Consider the following 7,978-nt stretch of genomic DNA (forward strand, 5'->3'; position numbering starts at 1 on the left):
TGTTAGATAAAACAACATCTTCTGTTGCCATCTCCGAAAATCTGAGCCTTTGAATTTCTCAGGCTTTTCCACATGTGTTTTGATGATGGATTGTTGATCCATTCTTCCACTTTTTGATTTCTGTCTTAGATTGTTATGACAAAAGTATACAATAAACAATTCTAATTGAAATAAAACAAACGAAATTCAAATATATCTAAAATATAAGAATCAATATACAGAAAACATACTTGTATTAAGATTACATAGGAGATATAATCAGGAAATTGCACAGATTGAGGCCTGCTATGCAGTGTCCTAAGACAGAAATTTCCCTGGTGGGGATCTGTCAAGAGGATACAACAATCAATCCAAGAACTAATCTTGAATATGACGAAATTCCTATGTTCCCTTCATCATCTTTTGGAAGAACGAATTTGAAAGAGAATTTTGTGGTGTGAAAATGATTTCTGTAACCCCTCACAGATGAATGAAACAGGTATTTATAGGTATTAGTTATGACAGTTGGAAACTGTCAAAACCGAAAATTACTGTCAAAACCTGTCATTCAGTAATTACGAATTTAATAAAAATAAAGAATAAAAATTAATTTCGTAATTAAAAATTATTTAATTAATCAGGAAGACCCCAAGAGCCCCAAGGCCCAAGGCCCATCTTTTGACCATTAAATATTCTCTTGATATTAGCCCATTTTGAGTCCAATTAGGCTAATCCACCACCACAACCCAAGCCCAATATGCTTAACCCATTACTTGACCCATTTGATTAAATGAGTAGGACTAGACATATAAGGTGGGAGAAGGTTTTCTCTTCCACCAATGTGGGATAAGTCCCACATTGTAATTTTGTAGTCAAAGTTCCAACAAGTATTACTTCAAATTGACATGCATTTGAGGCTTAATAATCCTTAGGCAGGAATCACCAGAGTTGTAATCGGGATTAGGCATCCATTGCGACATCTACGGGAAAAGTTGTTCAGGCATTGAGAAGTGAAGGATTGCAGGTTGATGTTCTTGGGGACGATTTAAGAAGTGTCTTGATGGAGGTATCATATTATTCTGTAACTATTCTCTCTGAACTTAACTTTGTTTCTGCCATGGTTATATGGCATGCTATGGATGCTCTTTTCCTTCTAATGTGTTGCATTTTTGTAGGATGCTCTAAAATCATGTCTTCTTGTTAATGCCCCTTTGCAGGTTTATGTTCTTGGGGAGGATTTAAGAAGTGTCTTGATGGAGGTATCATATTATTATGTAATTATTCTCTCTGAACTTAACTCTGTTTCTTCCATGGTTATATGGCATGCTATGGATGCTCTTTTCCTTCTAATGTGTTGCATTTTTGTAGGATACTATGAAATCATGTCTTCTTGTCAATGCCCCTTTGCTATATAGATCAGCTTCTCGAGTCCCATTCTCTGTTCTCAAGTATGCAATGACCCTTGATGGTGAGTATTAACTTATTCAAAAAATGCTGCATTTGCACCATTTGATCCTCATTTTCTGATAGGAAAAATTGCTGCTAGCAGCGGACATGCATCACGGATAAGCAGCAAAAAATCAAGATCACGAGTTTTTGTGTTACGTGGTAGAAGCGATGCAGTCATTATTGGTGGAAATATTGTACGCAAAGATAGTATGAAACTTTATTGTTAGCCACTTATAATTTCTGCAGATTCTTGAAGTACCCTTGTCATTTTCTTACTACATTTTTAAATATAGATCTACGTTTAACTCCAAGACATGGTGGTGGGCATTTACCTATGCGAATCGTTATGTCCCAAACTCTTGATTTTCCCGAGGTTGCAAATCTTTTGGATGTTAGAGAAGTGCCCACCATAGTTGTCACTCAGAGAGGTGCAAGAAGAAGCTTCCAGAAACTTCTTGCTTCTAAAGGTGTTGAGGTGGTGGAATTTGACATCTTGAACCCTAAAGATGTTGTGGACTATCTTTATGATCGTGGGTATCTTTCAATCTTGTGGGAATGTGGAGGGACATTATCGGCATCAGCTATTTCCTCTGGTGTCATACACAACGTTTATGAATTATAATTTTGGTTATCTTTCATTTTTGTTTGAAAGTAGAATGCTATAATTGGGTATATGGTTTGTTAAATGCAGGTGCATGCTTTTGTTGCTCCTAAGATAATTGGGGAACTTAGGATGGCTGAAATGATACAGGATTTGGAACTAATTGATGCTTCTTATGAGCAGGTGAAGAGCCTTTGGCACAAAAGTTGATGATGACTGATGAGGGAGGTTTGAAAATACTCTTCTATAGGGGAAAGGAAAGTGAAGAGGAAGCAATGAAAAAACAAACATTAAAAAAGAGAAGGAATGTTCATTTGAATTTGCATTTCTTAGATGTAAGTTAATTTATATAATTTAGTTTTAAGTTATCATACAACTTTATTTACAATAATTGTATTGTACAAAGAAGGAATGTTCATTTGACATATTATTGCAATGAATTAGCTTTATTGTTTATGGTATTTTATTTTGTATTGTGAGACTTTTAATTTGTTATTTAATTTGAAAATTAGTAAATCTATCAAAAATATATAATTTTAAAAACATTTAAAATTATCTCACGCAAAAATGTGTGTAGTCTTCCTTTATGACAGGGGCTTCCTTGATACACATTGCGTGTCGTAAACATGCGCGTCGTAAGGTTACGGCATGCAAATGCGTGTCGTCTTCCTTTATGGCACGTCCTTCCTCAATACGCATTACGTGTCATAACTGTACGTCGTAAATTCATGTCATAAATGCGCGTCGTAAATAGACGACACGCAAAAGCGTTTCGTCTCTCGTTATGACAGGGCCTTCCTTGACACGCAATTGCGCGTCGTCTGAGCGTTTTACGACATGCATTGCACGTCGTAAAAGGCTGTTTTTCTAGTAGTTTGGGAATGTGGAAATGCTTCCACAGGTAGAAGTTATTCATTAAGTCTGTGTAAGATTAGAAAACTTAATGCAAGAAGGATGTTCAAAGGAATGTACTTTGAATTTGAAACTTCGTTTCCAAGGAATTGCTCTCCATTGGAATACTTTGTAAATGTCTGTTGCCAAGTCTTTGTGACTTTTGTGCATAGTAATTACAAGAGGATCAATGCATATAAGTTTAGATTCTAACAGATTCCAGTAAATGCCAAAGAATCTTGTATTCTTACATCTGCGATAAGGATTTGGGATTGTGAAATGAGCATCATTGGAATCATGCTCAATTGTTCTATTTCACAAAGTAAGGATCATAGACAAATATAGTGTACATACTTGGAGTATGGCATAATTATTGTTTGGACAAACATAGTGTGCATGCTTGGAGCATGGCATGACTATTGTTTCAGTTCAAGTATTAAATTGATTATTCAAAACATTATAAAATGAATAATGTGTAATCAATATGGTGATAAATAAAAGGTGTTTTATTTATATTCATAAGTTCTGAGACCATATTGGATTCAATTATTCTTGTGTTTCACTTTGCATGTTTTGAGTTCCCGAATAACTAGGTTATTCAAACTCTCCACAGTCAATCATACTTTGGAAGTAGGTATGAATCAAGACTGTCATGAATTGGGCTTGTAGATGTCTAAAGTGTTTAGACATAGCAAAATTTGCTGCAACATTCATGAGTGCTCCTGGAATGAGATTCGAGTATTGGATTAAACCCATGCTCATTCGGGTATTCTTAAAACCTAGAGATATGAGTTTTTGACTATGAGTTGGTTGTACATTGATTGTACGAAAACGCATCAGTAACTTGATGTTATAAAACGTACCTTTGTGTATGATTCAACAAGTAGTCAGTACAAGCATATGAGTCGAATTTTATCCATTCCTTTTACCCTTAGAGGGATAAAAGTGATATATGTGGGCCCCTCGATGAGTTAGTGATGACAAACGTAAGTGTCACACCCCCAAACCTGAACGGCGGAAACGTTCGGGGGCGGATGACTTCATGTGGTAACGTAACAAATGAATACATAGTAAAGAAAGCAATACAACCATCATATATATAATTGAAAGTTTACATTTGTCAAAAGTTACATGTTCAAAAACCCAATTGCAATATGATGTCAAAATACGAGATTAAACTGGCGCCGCAGCATCCCTTCATCAAAAGCGAAATGAATACCTGAAATTACTGATTTCCTGGGACATACAAGAAATTTTGAAAGAGTATATCAGAATTTAAGCTGGTGAATTTCATAAGTATTTAAGTGACAATGTTTGAATGAAATGAAATGTTTTATCTTTGTTTGTTTGTGTTTAGAAAATCCTATATTTTCTACTAGTATAAAAGTAGCCTTCACTCAAGACCAATGTTTGTTTCCAAAATGTATGTAAATGTAAAATAAGCAATGAGTTTGAAAACCTTGTAAATCAATGCATTTTTAATACCCCTTGTGAGTTTTATAACCATACTATTGACTTTGAATGCCTATACACAACGTTCTTCAGGCGTTGGAATGTTATGACGTTTGTCACCCCAAACGGTGGACTGCAGCTAATAGTCAGGGCCCGGGTTGTCAAGCCCGTATAGATCTATACACAAACACCATGCTCCCCCTCCAAGGGATTCTGGTATATAATACAGGACTTGACATGTGTACTCGAACATACATGAAGTTAGTGTCTCACAAAACCGTGGTATAAAAACAGATCTACTTGTTAAAATGTTACGTTTGTTCTTGTATACGAAAGTAAACTTCTTGAAATATATGTTTCTAGTACATAAGAGTTGGAAATCTGTTCGTAAACTATACCTATTATAGTTTTCAAAAAGTGTGTCTTGTTTGTTTAGAAATACCTAGAAAAAGAATCACTTGTTTATGAAAGCATAGATTTTTGGTGTAGAGTCTAAGATAGAAAAGAATAATCTAAGAACAGTTTAGTTTTATACAGGCATTACAACAACTTTATATTTTAAAGGATCGAATGCTATTGTAACATATGTTATATATATATATATATATATATATATATATATATATATATATATATATATATATATATATATAAGTTCCTTAAAGGTTTATAAATCGCATGTGATTTGAATATATAACAATATATAAAAGAGTTTCTTTATGTAACACACGATAATACTCGTGTGTTTTACTTGTAATCCCCCCCTTGAAAGCATATAAAAGTATTTAGAATAATTAAAACGGTTGATTAAGGGGTAAACTCACTTGAAAGTTTTGGAGATAGCGAGATGGAAAACCGGGCAGAGTTTCGTCTCGGGAAACGGATTTTCCTCGGGATTCTCGGGAATCTCGGGAGTAAAATCGACCTTCGGGACTTGAGCCAAAAAGACCAGAGCTTCGGGTTTGAACGGACACGGAAAACGAGGCAAAGTTGAGAGAGGGAGAAGAGAAATGAGCCCTTTCTTTGGAAACCCTCGCATCCTATTTATAGTAAGGCTGGTCTGCCTCGGTACGCGGGGCGTACGCTCGTACGCAGCGCGTACGCGTACGTCATGTATGACCGAAGCCTCAACTGCCTCGGTTCGGATGGGACGGGTTGCTGGGTACGCGGGTCGGACGGGACGGCGGGTCGGACGGGACGGGGCTTCGGACGGGTCGGTTTCTTCGGATAGCGCGACGTGGACGATCAGAGGCCAATCCTCTCGGTTACGCGGGGCGTACAGGGGTACGCAGCGCGTACATCGGCTGAGAACGCTGACTCCCCTTCGGATAGAATCCGAATTTTGAATAAAATAAATAATTAATTTATTTAATAAACTTCAAAAATTCATATCTTCTTCATACGAACTCCGTTTTCGATGGTCTTTATATCCTCGCGTAGGTGAGACTACGCTCTACAACTTTCGTTTAGACTCCGTCGGCAAATTCTGAAATTATTTTTTTATTATTTATTAAAAACCCATCGTGTTTAAGGAATTTCTTTGAAAATTCATAACTTCTTTATCTGATGTCGGTTTTTGCCAGACTTTTTACCGCTAGAATACCATTGTCGAGACCTTCGATTCTCGTTTAGGTCATTCCGGCCAAAAGTCGCTCGATCTCCGATTCGAGTTTTTAGCTGTCTGTTGCTAAGCCGAACTTGGAAAAATCATAACTTCGCTATATGAAGTCGGATTTGGGCGTTCTTTTCACGTACGATCATGGTTCAAAGACATTTAATCATAGAAGGAAATTAAATAGAACTTATTTGTACATTTTATTATGAAAGTAAATTTTTATTATTCAGAAGTGGTTACAATACTTGACCCATTTTGGTCGTTACAAAGAGTTGAAATATCGGGTTGTCACATCATCCCCCCGTTAGAGAGAATTTCGTCCCGAAATTTAAAGTAGTGAACATGAAAGAGATGAGGGTATTTTTGTTTCATCTGATCTTCGCGTTCCCATGTGAATTCGGGTCCCCGCTTGGCGTTCCAGCGAACCTTCACGATGGGTATGCGACTTTTCTTTGTTTGTTTGACCTCTCGGTCCATGATTTCTACTGGTTCTTCCACAAAGTTGAGGCTCTCGTTGATCTCGATCTCGTCGAGTGGAATAACAAGAGTCTCGTCGGACAGGCACTTTTTCAAGTTTGAGACGTGGAAGGTTGGATGGATGTTACTAAGTTCGCGCGGTAAGTTAAGCTTGTAAGCCACATGGCCGATTCTAGCAAGAATCTCGAAAGGCCCTATGTATCTTGGATTTAGTTTCCCACGCTTTCCAAATCGTATTAAACCCTTCCATGGTGAGACCTTTAATAAGACGTGGTCTCCTACCTGGAATTCCAAAGGTTTCCTCCTTTGGTCAGCGTAGCTTTTCTGTCGGTCTCTTGAGGCTTTCAATCGTTCACGAATCTGAACGATCTTCTCTGTTGTTTCCCGTATGATCTCCGGACCTGTGAGAGTGCTTTCAGGAACTCTTCCTCTAGCTAACTGGGTATCGCCAACTTCAGTCCAGCACAGAGGGGATCTGCACTTTCGACCATAGAGGGCTTCAAACGGAGCAGCCTTTATGCTTGAATGATAACTATTGTTGTATGAAAATTCGACAAGGGGTAAATGAATATTCCATGCCTTTCCAAAGTCAATCACGCAGGCTCTCAGCATGTCTTCTAAAGTTTGTATTGTTCTCTCACTTTGTCCGTCTGTCTGTGGGTGGTAGGCTGTACTCATGTCTAGCCTAGTTCCCAGGGAACTTTGTAGTGACTGCCAGAATCTTGAAGTGAATCTACTATCTCGATCGGAGATAATGGACATCGGAACACCATGCAGTCGCACTACTTCCCTTAAGTAAGTTCTTGTAAGCTTCTCCATTTTGTCAGTCTCCTTGATGGGTAGGAAATGTGCGGATTTGGTCAATCTGTCGACAATGGCCCATATGGTATCGAGTCCACTTGTCGTCTTGGGTAACTTGGTTATGAAGTCCATAGTAATCCGCTCCCATTTCCATTCCGGTATCTCTGGTTGTTGTAGTAGTCCTGACGGTTTCTGATACTCGACCTTAACCTTAGCGCAAGTAAGACATTTACTCACGAAGGTAGCAATTTCTGCTTTCATGTTAGGCCACCAGTACATTTTCTTAAGATCTAGATACATTTTATCTGAACCCGGGTGAACGGAATATCTTGAGTTGTGAGCCTCGGTCATGACTACGTTTCTGAAACCACCATGATTTGGGGTCCAGATTCGGTCCATGAGATAGTAGGCTCCGCCACCCTTGACTTCTAAATTCTTCTCCATTCCTCGCAGGGATTCACCCGCCACATTTTCAGGTTGCAAAGCTTCCATTTGTGCTTCCTTAATTTGTGTGGATAAGTGGGAATGGATAGTCATGGTCAGAGATTTGACCCTCCAACCAGTGTATTCCTTTCGACTGAGGGTGTCGGCTATTACGTTGGCCTTGCCAGGATGATAACGAATTTCGGATTCGTAGTCATTCAGTAACTCAACCCATCGTCGTTGTCGCATGTTGAGTTCCTTCTGATCGAAAATGTGTTGAAGGCTCTTGT

The 7,978-nt window shown here is 38.1% G+C and overlaps 1 pseudogene; it reads left to right on the forward strand.

Annotated features, from left to right (window-relative positions):
• The first annotated feature begins 287 nt into the window (after window positions 1-287).
• On the forward strand, window positions 288-2,239 carry LOC145063911 (riboflavin biosynthesis protein PYRR, chloroplastic-like; annotated as a pseudogene).
• The last annotated feature ends 5,739 nt before the right edge of the window (window positions 2,240-7,978 follow it).

Source organism: Lactuca serriola, chromosome 7, assembly GCF_051521515.1.
Source record: "Lactuca serriola cultivar US96UC23 chromosome 7, Lser_US96UC23_V15, whole genome shotgun sequence".
Taxonomy (NCBI): domain Eukaryota; kingdom Viridiplantae; phylum Streptophyta; class Magnoliopsida; order Asterales; family Asteraceae; genus Lactuca; species Lactuca serriola.